Genomic DNA, 17868 nt, shown 5'->3' on the forward strand with positions numbered 1-17868 from the left:
ACAGGACAGCTTGGGGAGGAGATTTTGGCAGAAGGAGTGGCAAATCAACAGTTCTGACGGGGAGAGTGTGAGGTGCATTAAAGGAAAGATCAGGAGGCCAGAGCAGCTGACAGAAGTGAATAAGGAGGTGAAATCAGGACCTGACCACCAAGGGAGGGCCTCAGACTCAGCCAGCATGCTAAGAGCCCTGTGGATGGACTTTCTGGAGGAGGGGCATGACCTAGCTCTGTGTTGCCATCCTTGTGGCTCCTGGGAGGAGTGAAGGTCAACAGAAGAAGCAGAGATCCCATTTGAATGCTGTTGACATGGCACCGAGGTGAGATGCTAGGTGTGGCAACCAGAGAGAAGTACGACTCTATCTGCCATAGGACGACCAAGGATGGGAGACCCTAGAGATCTGGGTGGGCAGAAGCGCCCAGTTAAAGATCAAAGGGAGAGCCAGGCTCTGGTGACTCATGCCTGGAATCCTAGCTACTCAGGAGGCTGAGATCTGGGGATCATGGTTCAAAGCCTGCCTGGGCAGGAAAGCCCATGAGACTCTTATCTCAGTTAATCACAGAAAAAGCTGGAAGTGGTGCTGTGGCTCAAGTGGTAGAGCACTAGTCTTGAGCAAAAGGAGCTCAGGGACAGTGCCCAATCCCAGAGTTCAAGCCCTAGGACCAACAAAAACTTATATATATATATATATATATATATATATATATATATATATATATATATATTAGTTTTCTAGATAGATAGATAGATATCAAGAGGACCAAGATGATGACTTGAGAACTTGAGGGAAGATGTTCATTTTAGTGCTACTGGAGAAGACTGAGTTTGTTATGAGTAAAAAAGAATGGATTACTGCCAGATTTAGCAAAACAGGTATGAGAAAGGGCAGCTGACCCTCTGCAGGTGAGACACATTTCCCTTTCTGAGACCCAGCGAAAGAGAGGGGAGCAGGAAAGCAAGCAGGAGGCCCAACCATCTGGGGACAGGGTAGCCCCTCCAACTTGCATTAAAGCTACTGATGAACTGACGCTGTTACTACAACTAACCTACATTCTCCCTCAGTAGCATCACAGGTCCTTCCCATTCCTGCAAAGCAGCTCATTTATATATAGTAGAGTCCTATTTTCATTCAACGTTGAGTGCTTACTATAGACAAAAAGAAAAAAAAAACCACCCTTCAGGTTTGAGGGTATAAACACAGCTGAGGCATTGTTCCCAGTCTCAATGATCTCACAGTCTACTTAGAGATGGTGACAGATAAACTAGAGCAATAATGCCAGGCAGAATAAAATAAGTGCCAGGAAGGAATTACAAGCAACAGCCAGCAGTGAGGAGAGGAAGGAAAATAGAATTCTGATGGGTGGGGACTGCCATGAATCGGAGAATGCTTTATGAAGAAGAGAACTTAAAGGATGACTGGAATTTTGCCTGAGGAGGGCCTCCAAGAGAGAGGGTCCTCTAAGAGAAGGAAGAAGGTGAGCCCAAGCTCTGGCTACCTGGCAGCGAACCCAAGAACTTAGCCTAGGAAGGGACTACAAGAGACCGGAGTGGAATGGTAGAGAAAGCAGAGATTCTGAGCTAGAAAGGAAGCCACACACTTAACATGGAAGCCGAGGAACAATGGTCCTCATCCCTTGGCAGCTGCTTTGCGGCTTCCAATTTCTAACCCTATCCTGTCTCTAGAATCATACCTGCCACAGGTGACAAAGACCCTCACTACCAAGAACACCTGCACGCCGGGGACTGAAGTCAGCCTGGCACTTAAGGCTTTCCAGAGCACCGTGTGGACTGCTGTTAAGACTATTTCCATTATAGTTACCATCATAATTGGCATTTCACACACTGCCTGTTATCTCCTTCTGCTGTTTAGCAGCTTGGAAATGTTCCGCCTGTGATTTCTTCATCTAGGCAGAACCATTTCCTCCAGATCCCCCTCCTTCTTCCACTTTGCTTTCCTTCTAAACGAGAGCCTGAGACCACAAGTTGGCTTTTTTTTTTAACACAGCATAGTGACAAACATAGTTTTGAATACCATAACAAAGGAAGGCATTAAACAGTGGAAAGCATTGCTTTTAAATAACTAAAATAACTAAATAAAAGCCCGTTTTCTTAAATTTTAAATCTGTCCCTTCCTCCAAGAAAATGCACTTGAATGATCTTTTTGTATAAGTAAACAATTCAACTCAGTCATGGGGTAGAAAGGGCTTTAAAGAAAACAATGCTCCCATTTCTGCATATGCCAAATATTTTCACCCAGGGTAAAAATCGGTAACTGGTTTAAATGAATTGATTTTTTTTTCGGGAGGAAACTATAAAATATTATGCAGGCAAAGCCTAGGGCAAAATTGTGTCAATTGTGCAAAACCTGTGTTGAGTGCACTCCTGGCTCTTTTTTTCCTGTTCAGAGACAGGCCCCTGCTAGTATCCCTCTTCCCATAGCCTGCTACATACAGGCTTAGGTCTTCCAGGCAGAGAGCAGGCACCAGGAAAGGGGAGATCAACTCCTGCCTAGCCAATGTGAGCTCTTGAGCAACATTCCCTGTGCTCTTTACAAATGAGGGTGGTATAGAAGTCCATTGTGTACGACACCGCCCCATTTGTGAGGAAATGGAAAGACTTGGAAAAAAATATATTCAGTGGAGTAAGCCAGGCCCAAAGAAACATAGGTCCCATGGTTTCCCTTATTTGCAATAACTAATATATGTCTCAGACAAGCAGAAAAGTCAAAAGCTATGTACATATGACCATGTAGCCTGATGCTAAGGGAAATGAACCCCAAGATAGGGACACAAGAGGTTTTATCTTTCTTGCTGTTGTTTTTAATGCACTTATGTGATTTTTTTGTGTTTCTTTTGTATGTTCTTCCCCCATGGTATAACTCCTTTTTTCACTGTGTTTGATTCTGGTGCCCTGCATCTTGTATATACATTTTTTCTAACTTGGGGAGGGGAAGGGAAATAACAAAATGCTAATATAAGGATACAGGTTGACCCATTGTAACAATGAGATGTACAAGACACTGTGTTGAAAATGAACTTTACAACTTTGGTGGGGGAGGGAGGGAGGCATTAGAGAGTTGGGGAGGAAAGGGATGGTAGGGGAAAAACAAAGGAGGAGGTAACAGTGCTCCATAGGAAATGTACTCATTACCTTACTATGTAACTGTAACCCCTCTGTACAGTATCATTACAATAAAAATATATACCAAAAAAAAGAAATGAGGATGTTAGACCAAGAAGAATGAAAACTCAAGTATCTATAAGATGAGGCAGGACATATAAATGGATGAAAGGAGAGTCTGACGGAATGTGCCAGGGAGTGGTGAAGACCAGGGCAGGACAGAAAAACTCTACCCCATAACTAAAGAGCACAGACTACCTGCTCTAGCTGGTTGCTTTGATAAGGTCACTTAGGTTTCATGTTGTCCTGTTTAAAGAGATCTAAAACTGTTCAATTCCATGTGAAAAATGTCCTATTTTCAAACAAACCACATCTATAGGCTTCATATGACCTGCAGGGTGGTCAGCTTGGGAGCTCTGGTCAGATGATACCTCTGGCCCTCTGGCATGGGAGTAGTTGGTAAAAGATGAAGGTTTTGCTTTCTTTGAGCATTTTCTGAAAGCTGAGAAGTCCAAAAGGTGCGTTGAGTGGGCAGGTTTATGATGGCCCATTGGGAGCCTTACTTGCAACAAGAATTCTACCTGGCCCTTTCCCCCATCTGCAGCAGATGATACCTTTCCTGCAGCTTGGTGCTCTACCACAGAGAGGGCCAGCATTTATGTAGCTTTGATTTTAACCAAAAAGTGACCCAGTCAGGGCAGTTAAATCCAGATGCAAAATGTAATATAATAATCACTGGAGTCGGATAGGAGACTCCCTCAGTGGCCAGGGAGTGGGAAGTTCAGAAAGAACTGAATTGTGAGAGAAGGGAAAACTGTGAGAGAATGCTCTGATGATATAATCGTGTGCAACCGCCTAGCATTATTTTACCTTCCTGTCCCAAACACATTGCTACTTTTGGGATGTTGAATGTCCCCCAAAGGCCTAGATATGCAAGCCTTGGTCCCCAGGGTTGATGCTATGGAGAAATAGTAGAACTTTCAAGAGATGACTTGTAGGAGGAATTTGTATGCTATTATCTGGAAGAGGTCCTTAGATCACTGGGAGAATGCTTCCTGGGGGGGATTTTGGGACCCTGGTCCCATCCTATTTCTCTCTTTGTTATGTGGTCATGAGGTCAGTGGTGTTACTCTACTGTGTTTCCCTACCATGAAGTGTTATTTCATCACAATCCCTAAGCAATAGACCTGGCTCATCAATTAAAACCTCCCAAACTGTGAGTCAAAGCAAGCCATCAATCACCCCAGTGATAGAAACCTGTCCTCACACACATATACCGTTTAATATGCCACCAAAACTTTACCTTGGTATCTGAGCACTGGGAAAAAATTGTCCCTGTTCAACATGTTGCTTGTGGTCCTTGGTCAAGGCAAGAAAGTTGTCAGAGTTCTTAACTCGCGTAGCAAAATGTACCTTTGCCCTTTCTGCAGAATCATATGCATTAGTCATGTGCCTTAGGCATTCAACATTCGCGTATTTGCCAGTAGTTAGTACTAAATCAGCTGTCCTTTAGTTCCAGACCAAAGCTTAGGTGCAATAACTGATAAATGTTACGTTAGATCAAAGTATATGCCAATCATTTATTGTTTAATCATTTATTGCTTAAATTCTCTCCTTGACTGTTGCTGGCAGTTCAGAAAGCTCTATTCCTGGACCACATTAACTTCGTTCCCTGCAGAAATATCTTTCCTGAGTCATGCCCATGACTTTTATGGGAGCATTTTAAGAATCAGCCAAATGAAGAACATTTCTACATTTTCTCTAAAAACTGTTGTGGAAGATATTGTCCATTATGTTGCTCAATGTTCCTGATACAATGAAGCATGTTATAAATTCCTCTTAGAGTCTAATATCGGGAAAATATTTGCTTCTCATGGAAAATATAATGCTTCCTCTTAAGGTGCCATTAAAACTCTGGATGTCAGAATGCTTCATTTCCTTTTTTTACCTTGGCTGCCAGGAATCTTAAAATGACTTCCTGCTGGTAGCATTGATTAGATATCTTTCATTTGGAGCATCATTCTCTTTCTGCTTAATTTTCTTGACCTTGACCTATCATTGGTTTCATATTTTAGTTCTTTTCTACATGCATGTATATATTTCACTGGTTGAGTTGTTAAAGTACTTTTGGAAGTAAGCAACATGTAATTAATATAATATATACATATATGTTTTTATAAGCATGACATTTTATTATTATTTTCGAATTCATTTGTATCTCTATAATTTTCTCAGCTGGAATTGTAATTTTAAAAGAATCTTTCAATAGTACTTAACACAGAGCTCTCTCCCACCCAGTTAGCACTCAATAAATACTTGCTAATTTGTTCACTTCAAAATTGACTACTGGCTCATTCCCAAGACATTGGAAGAAGGGAAAAAGCTTAAATCATGTAAAGAATTAAAGTCTCTTAATAAATATGAAGTGAGGGAAGGGACAGTTTTCACAATTTCTCCTCTCTCTCTCTCTCTCTCTCTCTCTCCCTCCCTCTAAATGAATCAGGCCTTTGACAGAGAAAGAACTGTGACTTCTTCAGTGAAGGCCTGGATTCCAGGAGAAGCTCTAGTTACAAAGGCATTTCCAGACCAGAAAGTGGATTATCATTGTTTTAAGACTTCTCATAATTAACAAGGTCCATTGAGCAATTACTATGTATCAGAGGAAGTCAGCGATGGTGTGAGCTGTGTAGTCTGAGGGGCTGCATGGAAAAGAAAGAAGATCTTAGGGCTGCAGATCACAGAAAGGCTCAAACAATTACCCATAGTCCTTTGGAGGTGTCCAGCTTTGTGGCACTAGGAGTCAAGTGCTAAGAATCTTATGAGTAAAGAACCAACCCCAGTGTACTTTACAGTGTAAGGCCTTATATACATCAGTGTTCCATCATATTCCAGTGTTTGGACCACCAAGTCCAACAACAACATGTTTTTGCCCCATAGCAAAAACATTGGGGTGGAGAAATGCACACTTGCTTCCAGCGGGGGATTAGAATGCGGTGGCTCTGATTAGATCTGCAATAAATTGAGACAAGCTACCTCAGAGCCGAACACTGCACATTGCCAAGGGAGGTATGTCATGTTGCTGGAAAATATGTCTGTTGATACACATTAAACTAAATTGTTTACTGACCCTTTGGGGGTAACATGAGTACTTAGCAGCTAACAGCCCCCCCTCAAATTTGTAGTAACAATCTCTTATAGCAAGCATACTGTAAGCACAAAGCAATATGTACCTGTGTTCTTTGGCTGTTTTAGTAATAATATTCTTAAGGAAATAGCAAATGGCAGTCACAATTTATTTCAAAGAGTGCTTAGTGATCTAGCATGCATCTGTGAAATGTTACTTAATCCTGGATGGTCTGTGTGCATAATTATATTTTAATCTGCACATGATTGCTGACTCTCATATCACTTAAACAGTCAGGCTGCATCCGATGACTGGCTGTTGTCTTATAACATTTTGTTTTCCCCTGTTGGAACTGTTGGAAAGAGACGATCACATCCCACAACCATCTGCAATATCGCATGTGTATTGCTGAATATTGAATAGATATTATGAGGATTGAATTTGGCATCACTTCTGTGGTCATATTTCTATGTATTTTTCATTGCCTGCTGAAGAGAAAATGAAAAGAAGGAAAGAAATGATTTTAAAAAGCTCTCTGGGCTTTGCAGAATGGCTTTTGATTTTCTAGATCCAGCTTCTCTGGCCAGTCTTTGTTTTGTTTTCTTTTTCTCTCCTACAATAATAAAAATATTATCTTACCTTTGCAGAGTATACATGTTTTGAAGGCAGTATGCAATGAAGAGCTGCTTTTGGTCTTCACATTACTCTATGAAGTGGATAGATGGGGCTTGTGAAGTGTCCTTTGCTCACGTGAAAAACTGAGTAAGGAGAAGTTAGTGGCTTTTTGGAAACCAACATCACTGGTACTTGGTGATAGTTTGAGAGAAATCATGAACCCCTTCTTCTTACTTTAAATTCTTCCCACTCAAGGACTGGGAAGGTGGCTCAGTGGTAGAGTGCTTACCTTGCATGCATGAGGCCCTGGGTTCGATTCCTCAGCACCACATAAGCAGAAAAACCTGGAAGTGGTGCTGTGGCTCAAATGGTAGAGTGCTAGCCTTGAGGTGAAGAGCTGAGAGACAGCGTCCAAGCCCAGAGTTCAGGCCTCCCACAACCAAAAAAAAATTCTTCCCACTCAGGAGTGTTGCCTTCTGCCTAGAGGCTTGATGTGGTGGGGCATAATTCCTAACGTGACTTAGAGGAGCAGAAACTCCTGAGTGTCATGGTGATCAGGAAATTGAGCATGAGGCCATTTGCAGATGAAGGCCGACAATGTACAGGTGCTTCTCCTTTGAAGACCCAACAGAGATGGGAGAAACATCGTAGACTCTTCTCCCCACAGTTCACTCAACAGACCATGAAGTTCTGTTAATATTTCTTTCAGGAGTCTCAAATCATCCCCTGCTGCTCTATACAAGTGTCATTGTCCTTTTAGATGCACCTACTTTCTTATAGGCAGTGGTAACATTCTAGCCCTCTATAAGTCAATACTCTCTCCCAGGACATTCTAGTTGCCAATCTCAATCCTCTTCTTCAGCATTGCAAGGCTGAAACACATTGAAAATATAACCCAACTGCTCCCTCATTTAAATGAAGTTCATGACTCTATTGCTCATAAAATGTACAAACTCCTCCCATGACTGAGCTTCTGGCTGCTTTTCCAGATGAATTCCTAGCAACAACCTGCCTCAAACCCTAAGTTTTAGTTTATACAGTCTCATGCTTTCTTGCTTTTGCATATAATGTTGTGTAGGTATGTAATATTATCCCTCCTCTCCCAGCACATATATATATTGTGTGTGTGTGTGTGTGTGTGTGTGTGTGTGTGTGTGTGTGTGTGTACATAAAGTCAGTATACTTTTCAAACTTTTTCTATCTGTTGTGAATTGAGGCAAAGAGAAAAGTGTAATGTTCTGTAGTATTTAGCTTATAGGTCTTCTACTTCTGATTCCTGTGGCCTAGGTTAGAGGCTCCTGCTCTTTGAGGCTAGAATCCTTACACAAAATTGGGATTATTTGGTCAGCCTCTCTGTCTTTTCCGATTATGTCCTTCTTGATAGAAATGAAAAGGTTTTATTAATCTTCATAGCATCAGCTTAACAGTACCAAATGCATATTATATTCTCAGAAAATGTCTCTTGAACTGAACGTGAAAACTTTTTCCTGTAGTGATAGACTTCAGCACCTTGGATAGTTCATTTCTTTAACCTCTGCTTGGAGGCTTTCTTATCAAAAGCTGACTAACATATCTCCCCTCTTGGTTTAATGCAAAGGATTCTCAGCACAATCCCAGTGCCCACAGCAAACCATTTGTAATCAGGCATCATGAACAAAGGACTACATTACTGAAAAGTAGTTTTTTGTTCCAGTGTCAGACTTCAGAAAGATGTGTTTTTAAATCTTAGCTAAAAGACAAAAAGAAAGAAAGAAACCATGAGGGGTGTTCCTGAATAACTGAGCATCCTCCTTCTCCTACCCACTGGGTAAAACTCTTTACCCTATGTTTAACCCTGTGTGCCATTCTACCCGAAGTCATACCATCTCCAAGTGAATAATAAAAGTCGCTATTGAGTATTTTAATCTTATGTTGCTATGTCCTATGAGAATTTACGGGTGTTCCCACCTATAATCTTTTTCTTGGAAAGCTTAAGAGCTCACTCATCTTTATCTTATAGACAATACAAATCATAGAATTTATATTCTCTCTCTCTCTCTCTCTCTCTCTCTCACACACACACACACACACACACATGTTGCCTGCTAGGATGCTTGAAATTAAACTTGTATTTGACCACTTGCCAGTGGGTAAGACTTCAATTGTCTATTTACCTCACTTCTGGAAACATCTTTTCTGATCAATTTCATTGATCTTATTTTGCTCCATTGTGTATTTCTTTGTCAGCTACTTTGCATTCTTTTGTTATCAAGGGAAGATATCAATGTGTTGATTATTATTAATTAATCATTCTATTAATATGTTATAATGATTATATCAGTAGAATAATATATTAAATACAACCATATCTATATGCTTATTAATTATTATTAAAGTAAGAACAAATGTGAGTTGGAACACAATGTAGTACAGAGATCCTACATTAACCTAGGCTGTTACCCTTTGTTCAACCCCAGCTTGGCCCAGTATATTGTCTCACACAAGGACTTCTATTCATGCCTCTAGTAAGGCATGGGAGAACTTCTTTTATTCTGAGAAGACTAAACAGCTTGTGTTTTGTTCCCAGTACCTGACGGAAATTTTAACCCTCATCTAACAAATGTGTACATATATATATATATATATATATATATATATATATAATGTACACAACTACATATTATACCTGCATATTATATGTGAATATCACCAGTTGTACTACAATGTGGACCATATACAATGGGTGGAATGATGAATGTCTAGTTCTGAGCCTTTAAAGATAACTGATAGCTTCATATTGCAGAATCGAGAACATGCGTTACATTTCAGATCCCCTGTAAACCCAAGGGAAATGGAAGGGGATAAAAGAGACTTGAACATGCCCTGCCATGTACTGAAAAGCTCATGAAACATGGGATCTTTATAAAGTTTTCTTTGGAATAATGGTGCACAATTAGATACCTGCAAGAATCCTTGGCTGGCCTTGGACCACGTGATAATGGTGCCTGCTTAACAACCAAATTTCTATGTTTTTCCTCCTAGAGAGGCAGATATTTGAGGATCTCATTCCCCTTACAGTTCACCTTGAGTTTCCAAAATGGCATGCTCAGTATTCATCTATCTGAAACTACGGACCTAGTGCATAAATGGGGAGAAGGAAGTTCAAGGACTTTTTTCATGTCCCCAAAAGTCATTGAGCAAGACATAAAGCATTAAAATCTTCCAAGTCTCTCATTAGGGAAAATTATCTCTGGAAAAACTGCTTATTCTATATCATCTTCCAAATATGCAGCAAGATTTATTTAACTGATTTTTATTTCACTTATTCAACAAATACGTGTTGAGTGTATGTTGTCTACTGGTTACTGTTCTAGTCATTTGAGGTCGTAGCAGTAAAATAAACTGAAAATTTCCTCACACTCTGAACCATATTCTCTTCATTTTATATGGGGAAAAATAGTTAAGAGAAGAGGGACAAAGTAATATCTTAAATAGTCATCTGAAGCTCTAATAGAGGACATTTGAATGGAGACCAAAATGAAATGAGAAAAGTACTGTGTAGCTATCCAAAAGAGTATCTTGAACAGAAGGAAGATAAGATTCAAAATTCCCAAGGTGGGAATGTTGGCTCATGCCTGGCTACTTGGGAGGATTGCAGTTTGAAATCAGCAAGGCAGGGAAGTTCGAGACTCTCTTATTCCAGGTAACCAGCTGAAAGTCCAATCATGGAGAGAGGCAACTCAAGTGGTAGAGAACTAGTCTTGGGCAGAAAAAGTCAAGTGAGAGCTTGAGGGAGGCCAAGTTCAAACCCCAGTACCATAATAAAAATAAATAAAAATTCTGGGCTGGGAATGTGGCTCAGTGGTAGAGTGCTTGCCTAGCATGCATGAAGCCCTGGGTTCCATTCCTCAGCACCACACAAACAGAAAAAAAAAGCCAGATGTGGTGCCATGGCTCAAGCGGTAGAGTGCTAGCCTTGAGCAAAAGAAGCTCAGGAACAGTACCCAAGCCCTGAGTTCAAGCACCAGGACTGGCAAGTCAATAAATAAAGATTCTTAAGAATGTAAATGAACCCAGAAACTGTGTGGAATACACCAGAGATCTGAGTGAGGTTGGAATGTCAGTTGGACAAAACCATCAAGTATATTAAAGGTCATTCTGAAGTCCTTTAAGTCTTTTACTGGTGTGAGCTGGGCCATTCTGAGTAGGAGAGTGACATTGGTGTTAGAAGAACTACTTTGGATGTTCTGTGAGAACAGGCTATCATGAGATGAAGGTGAGAATGGATGCCAGTTTCTATGAGCGATGCTGGTGGCTTAGACCAGGGTGTGTGCAGTAGAGGGAGAATCACATCCTGCATGTCTTCTGTAGATCAGGTTGGTAGGACTTGCTAAGGGATTAGATGTGGGTGTTGAAAGAAAGAGAGAGAAATCAAGAGTGATTCCAAGACACTTGGTCTGAACAACACAAAGAAATTGTCTTATTGAATAAAATGCTGTTCGCATAAGGAAGAAATGAGAAGTAAAAATAAAGAATCTTTGTGGGTACTTTTGATGCATCTGTTTGGGAAAAAAAATGTTCTCCATGAAAACAATTAGGTATTGTTTAATTAAATTATGCTGTGGAGCATAATACAGCTCAGTAGGTAAGTGATTTGTTGGAATCTGCATTTAGCGACTAAGTGTTTCTTACAGTCACTCAATCAATTGAGGGAGGAATCCTGCCAAAATGAAGATGATGGATGACATTCTAATTTTCAGCTGGAGGCTTGCTACCCTAGCTTTCTCTTCCCCCAGCATCTTCCTATGTGGGCTCTTGTGACCTACAACCCTCTATTCCCAGTACCAGCTTTACCTCTTCCCCTAAGCCCTGAGGCTGAGGTCCACAGCATAAGTTTCCTGAATACTTTTATGCTTTAACTTGGCCTAAAGCCATATACTCAAGTGTCACTTAAAAGAGAGTTGATCCAAGTAGGTTTGGGGATCCTTATACATGAAAGAGAGAGAGCTTGATATTTCTCACAGGAAGAGGTAGACAAGGGTGTCACAGTTCATTATTGTCAATGGCTGAAAGGCCTTTGTGATTTGTTCTCCTAACCAGCTAACTAACAGCAGATTTGTGAGGCATCTTTTCCAAGCAGAGTCTGAATAAAAGGAAATGTCTTTTCCCTTTCCCTGGTCCTGAGATGACGTCAGCATGGAGGGTTTAGTGACATGACTGGAAAGTGTCCACTCCCTGCTTTGCAGCAGTCTTAACTCACAGCATCCCAACTGTATCAAGATGTTTTAGCAGGAGAAGCAATTAAATATTTGTGTTCAGCCAGACAGGCATGGAGGAACCTGGAAATACCACGGATTCCTTCTGAGCATCCCCAGAGGTGGGTGTGGGGAGAAGGAGCTTGTTACCACAGGGGATTGATGCTCATTTTCCACTCATGGTACTCAGCATCTCCTCTGCAGAGCAGCATGTGATGGTGATCATGAGGCCACATGTACAGACAAGAAGTCTGAGCAAAGACATCTAATCCAAAGTCACAGCCAAGACAAGTGTTAGACAAGGAAAAGGAGCCTAGGTGACATTGCCTCTGACATTTTCCCCTTAGTGGAAGATTTCTTCTTGGAGCCCCAGAGAAGTTCTTCTAACACATCATTATCCAGGTACTGATTAGCTGAAACCTGGATTATTTTTGGTCCCTAAAGATGAACCTTTCATGAAACTATATACGTATTACTTCTCACTCATTGTCACCCAGGTCTGATCAATCATTAGCTGTGGAGTATCTAGGATTTCTTTCTACATTTTTTTTTTTGCTGCTGGCTTTGTATGATTTTATGAACCTGTCTTCTCTGCCTCCTTGATAGATAGGTATAAGCAAAAAGAAGTCTAACTCAACGGGGTTTATGTATTTGTGCATCAGGAAATAAGGTTACATATGGCTAAAATTAGTGGCTTAAAATGTTTATTAAATTCTTTTTAAGTTTTCATTATCCGTGCTATCTCCTCTTTCATTATTATGGATCCCTGAGTATTGACAGTAATGGCTGCACCGTTGACAATTGCATCATGTAATAACAATCAATGTCTGCTCTGTAATCGTATTCCAGCATGCTGTTTATCAGGGACCATTAGAACTCAGGATGCTGGAAAGCCACAAAGACAGGAAAATGACAGACTCAGAGGGCTGTCTTGAACTCTCAGCCATCTTCCATTATCTCTTACTTTCTCAACTATCAGATTCAAATTTGACATCAAATGTATTTTTAAAAATTCACAATGAAACTTTACAATCATATATGTTTTCTTTATTGATATAAATTGAGTCAGTTTTAAGTCATATCCCAGAAGCCTTACAAGTCAGGTAGAGAGTCTGGGTATGGTTGTTTATGTGTGTCATCTTAGCTATTTGGGAGGTAGAGATCTGGAGGATTGTGGTTTGAGCCCAAAGAAAAATTTAAAGCCCATGTCTAACTTAAAGTCAACAAGAAAGCTAGGCATGGTGGTATAGGCGTAGCTAGGAGGATCAGGTGAGAGCTAGGAAAAGAAATGTGAGAGTTTACCTGAAAAAAATAACTAAAGCAAAAAGGATTGGGAGGATGGTTAAAGTGGTAGCAATGTCTACTTAGCAAGCACAAGATCTTGAGTTCAAACCCTGGATACTGCCAAAAAATTAACAAACAAAACACTCAAAGAAGGCAAAAGATAATAGAAACATAGCTAGAAATCCTGTCCCTAATAAGTGATCATAAGTGGCCATCAATATGGGATTCAAGGTCCTCGAGGAAGAACAAGGAACAACAAGAGACTTGGGTAATAAGTAAATCAAAGGGACAGTTCTGGGACTCGGGCCTGGGAAGAGGTCCAGGGCCCTCAAGAATAGACCAAAATGCAGAAGTTAGTGAGCAAGAGCACATGTGCTTCTATGAGCATGCCTAACTTGTACGTTTAAACACAGTCAGCCATCTATAAATGTTAGCTGTTATAATCTGCACTCCTATCATGTATACGTGACTACCCTGGGAATGCCTGATTCTGACCATAGAGGAGGCAGTGACTATTACTGGGCATTGGATTTCCATTATTTAAGACGATGTTATGGGTAAGTCTACTTTAAAATGGTCTCTCCTATCTCTGGGCTAACCTGGGAGTTGGGAGGCGGGCCTGACAGGAAGGGGAATGTTAGATCTACCTTGGGGACCAGACTAGAGGGGAAATGAAGGACGAGGATAGCACCCAAGGGTGACCTGGGATTCGCCTCAACAGGGGATTTGGAGCAGTGCCTGTAATAACTCTCAAGAACTGGGTAGGCATGGTTTCACTGTGGAGATACATAAATCTTCTTAGATTGAATTGATTTTTTTGTATTTCTAAAATAAGCACTCAGGAATCCAAATGTGTCTAATGCTAACTCTCTTCTAAGTAATCTATGGGCCTCTGTAGCCTGAGTCTAAAATGAATCAGATCTATTGTTTGAAGGTCTGTGTGGCGGGGTGGGACACTGGGTTATGCAGGAGTGTGGATACTCCTCTGACTGATCTGGTCTCTACAGAGTTAATTCTGTGTGAGGTACACATTTCCAATTCCATTTATAATGGTCCAACTGGATTTGGAGGATTTTTTTGATTAAAAATTCTGGAATGAGTGCTATACAAGAGAATTACCACCTTGGTACTCTATCTCCTGTCAACCTCTTGATAAAACGTGTTCTACAAATGTAGATGTGGAGTCATGATAAGAAAACCCACTCTTGCTGAATATTGGAATTATCTGGCTGGTGTTGCAGGCAAATGTAAAAACCAGGACAAATCTTGGCTGGAGAATTTCTGAACTGCTCAAGATCACTTGTACCCTGGGGTAAAGATTGAAGGGGAAAATGAGAGACACTTCTGTCTGCCCACATGTTGGTAAATGTATTCAGGATGGAAGTGCCCAGCTGCTCAGCATCCAGGTATAATCAAGGCTTTTAACTCAGGGCTGGACTCTGAATCTCACCATACAAATACTGGATCCGTTTCTTTCAGGATGACATTGCTGTACACCTTTAACCTTAGGGTGTGTGAGAGATTGGCAGAGATACTTAACTGTCTGACAAACCAGGAATACTGTCCCTGATGCCTACACGAGCCCCATTAGCACCAAGAAAGATCAGAGGAGAGACCTGGTAGTATGCAATGCCAATAGGCTATTTGTGTGGGGGCATTTATCACTGAGGAGGGGTAGGGAAGTCTTGAATCTCCAGGGAAACCTCTTTGGAGTTTTCATTCATTTATTTGTTTTGAGGAAGTTTGGTAATAAGTAAAGCCATCGAAATATACAACTTGCTATGAATCACAGAGTAGTTTGTCATAAAAGAGGACATCGTTTTGGAAGAGGTAACTTGAGATTGATTTCTGGTACTGTTGTTTTCCATCTCTGGGCCTTCCATTTCTCCCCTTGTAACTTAGGATACTGGAGATACAGAAGGCTCCTTAACTTTTTTTTTTTTTTTTTTTGGTGCTGGTCCTGGGGCTTGAACTTAGGGCCTGGGTGCTGTCTCTAAGCACTTTATGTTTGAGGCTAACCCTCCACCACTTGAGCCATGCCTTGTAGCTTTTTCTGGTGATTAATTGGAGATAAGAGTCTCATGAACTTTCTTGCCTGGGCTGGCTTTGAACCTCGATCCTCAGATTTCAGCTTCCTGAGTAGTTAGGATTACAGACCTGAGCCACCTGCACCCAGCACCCCTTAAATAATATTTTAAGCCCAGGTGTTCTGTCCTGTGCCCCTCTATACTAAATCCTAACCATCACCTGCATTTTTATTCCACTGATTTGAATTTCCTCTCTGGTACTTCCCATTTTTCACGTACACTTGGGTTATTGAGATAAACCACTTACCTGAGACAGTGGGATCATCTTTTAGCCAAGAAAACAGAACATGAAAGAAGATGAAGGCCCATCAGCAGAACAGATGACTTCACATACAAGGCGAAAAGAACCACAGGTGAGGCAAAGGGCAGCTGATGAGGACTCAGGATAAGAGATGCCGCCTGGCTGGCTGGCTGGCATGGAGGGAAGGAGGCGGGGCTGGCGGCAAGCACAGCAAGTGTCTTCTTGGCTTAGGTATCATCTTACACGCAGGACCAATCATTCAGAAAAACTGCAGGGACCTGTAGCTCTGCTTTCTTGCCTCCCCCATTTAAAAACAAAACAAAAACAGACAGTTTTCAAAATCAAAGCAGGGATCACTGAGTGTACCAGAGACCCCTTCATGGGGTCAAGTGGTTTACAGATATTAACTTACGTTGTCCTCCCATGACCTCAAGGAATGGGCCTTATTTCTATGCATTTTGTCTGATTCTTGAGTCTAGAGCCAGAGCCACTTCTGATCTGTGGAGTATTCATTTGGTTGAAACATTAATTTGGTTGCATTCTCCTAATGCTGCTGTTTCTTGTCCCTCGGAGAAAAGATCCTAGTGGAGACAAAGATCTCAGCTGATAAGGGCAAAAGAACTCATGGCTTTTCGCTTTCTTTTTCTTCTCCCCACCCTGCCCTTTCCCTTTTCTGGCCAAGAGTTTCATTTATAATACAGAATGTACTGAGAGGCCATCCATCCACCACTTCCCTAATTTTTATGGCATTTGTGATTAAATCAACTTACAGGCTGTGAGAAGTTTAGCAATTAAATAATTTAGCTGATAGAATATTTAATTAATTATAATTACATATGCCATCTTGTAAAGCCATTTCTATTTTAATTTTAGCACAAGCTATATTGTAGAAAACATGCTATTTATTTGCCACCAAGACCTTCCTTTCCCTCCAGTTCCACACTTTCTTTACTTTCTTCTTTCCTTGTATTTTGAAGCACAGGCTGTTGGAGGTTTCTAGCATACACCTGTTCTGAGTGCTTGAGGTAGTGGAAATTGAAAAAAATAAGACAAAGTCTAAGCCTACAAGATTGCATATGGTTTAACAGAGGAGACAATCTACAAATACATTAGAATAGGAGTAATAAAAAGAGTTCTATAGCTGGGCACCTATAAATCAAGCTAATCGGGAGGCTGAGATCTGAGGACAATAGTTCAAATCAGAAAAGTCTGTGAGACTCTTACCTTCAATAAACTACACAGAAGAAGCCGGAAGTGGCACTGTAGCTCAAGTGGTAAAACGCTAGCCTTGAGCACAAAGAGGCTCAGGGACAGTGCCCAGGCCCTGAGTTAAGCCCTAGGACCAGAAAAAAAAAAAAACAAGTTCTATAGATGGTAATTATGGTACAGTGGACTTAAAAGGATGGAAGTGGGTTGGAACCAGGCTTAGAGATGTCTATAGTTTTTTTTTTATTACTGTAGAGAAATAGGTATGAGTACTTAGGAGGTGCAAATTAGATCTATGATGGGTGATTTGTATTTTTTCCTCTATCACCGTCATTTATTTGTTCACTTCAACAGAGATTTTAGGGTACCTATTGGAAGCCAAGCAGTGGCCACTAGAATGTCTACTCTGGACCCCAAATAAACACCCTGACCTTCTCATCTGAGCTCAGAGAGTTAAGAGAGCTTGTCACACTCTTCAGATGTTACAAACGGGGCCATTTATTGTCATATTGGGCAAGTGTGCCTATTGTCTTCCCTGATTAGCCTAGCTCTGTTCTCACCTGACCAAATCAGGACCTTGCCTAAAGCAACAGAGCTTAAGTAACAGCTGTTTGTGGATTGATCTGCCTCATGGGTACTTGTTTCCTTTGTTTCACCCAATCTCAGCATCCCAGTGGGGCCTGGCACTTTTGTCTGGAATGCTAGGACCTGGAGTCATTTCTTGGCTGGCACCTCTTGAGACTCCACGCTGACTGAGAATTTGCTTGGGGATCTCTGTCTTCTAAGTTACCGTTTTTTTCCATCTCAAACCAGCGCATGAGGAGGAGTTCTAACTTCACTCTAAAAGGGGACTTGAGCAGTGGTTTCCATTCATTCCTTTGTGTTTCATTTATTCATTCAGTTGTTTTATAAGCATTGGTCAGCAAAGCTTCTGTGGGTCAGGTGCACTATGGGACATAA

This window comes from Dipodomys ordii, unplaced genomic scaffold (genome assembly GCF_000151885.1).
Source record: "Dipodomys ordii isolate 6190 unplaced genomic scaffold, Dord_2.0 Scaffold27, whole genome shotgun sequence".
NCBI lineage: Eukaryota > Metazoa > Chordata > Mammalia > Rodentia > Heteromyidae > Dipodomys > Dipodomys ordii.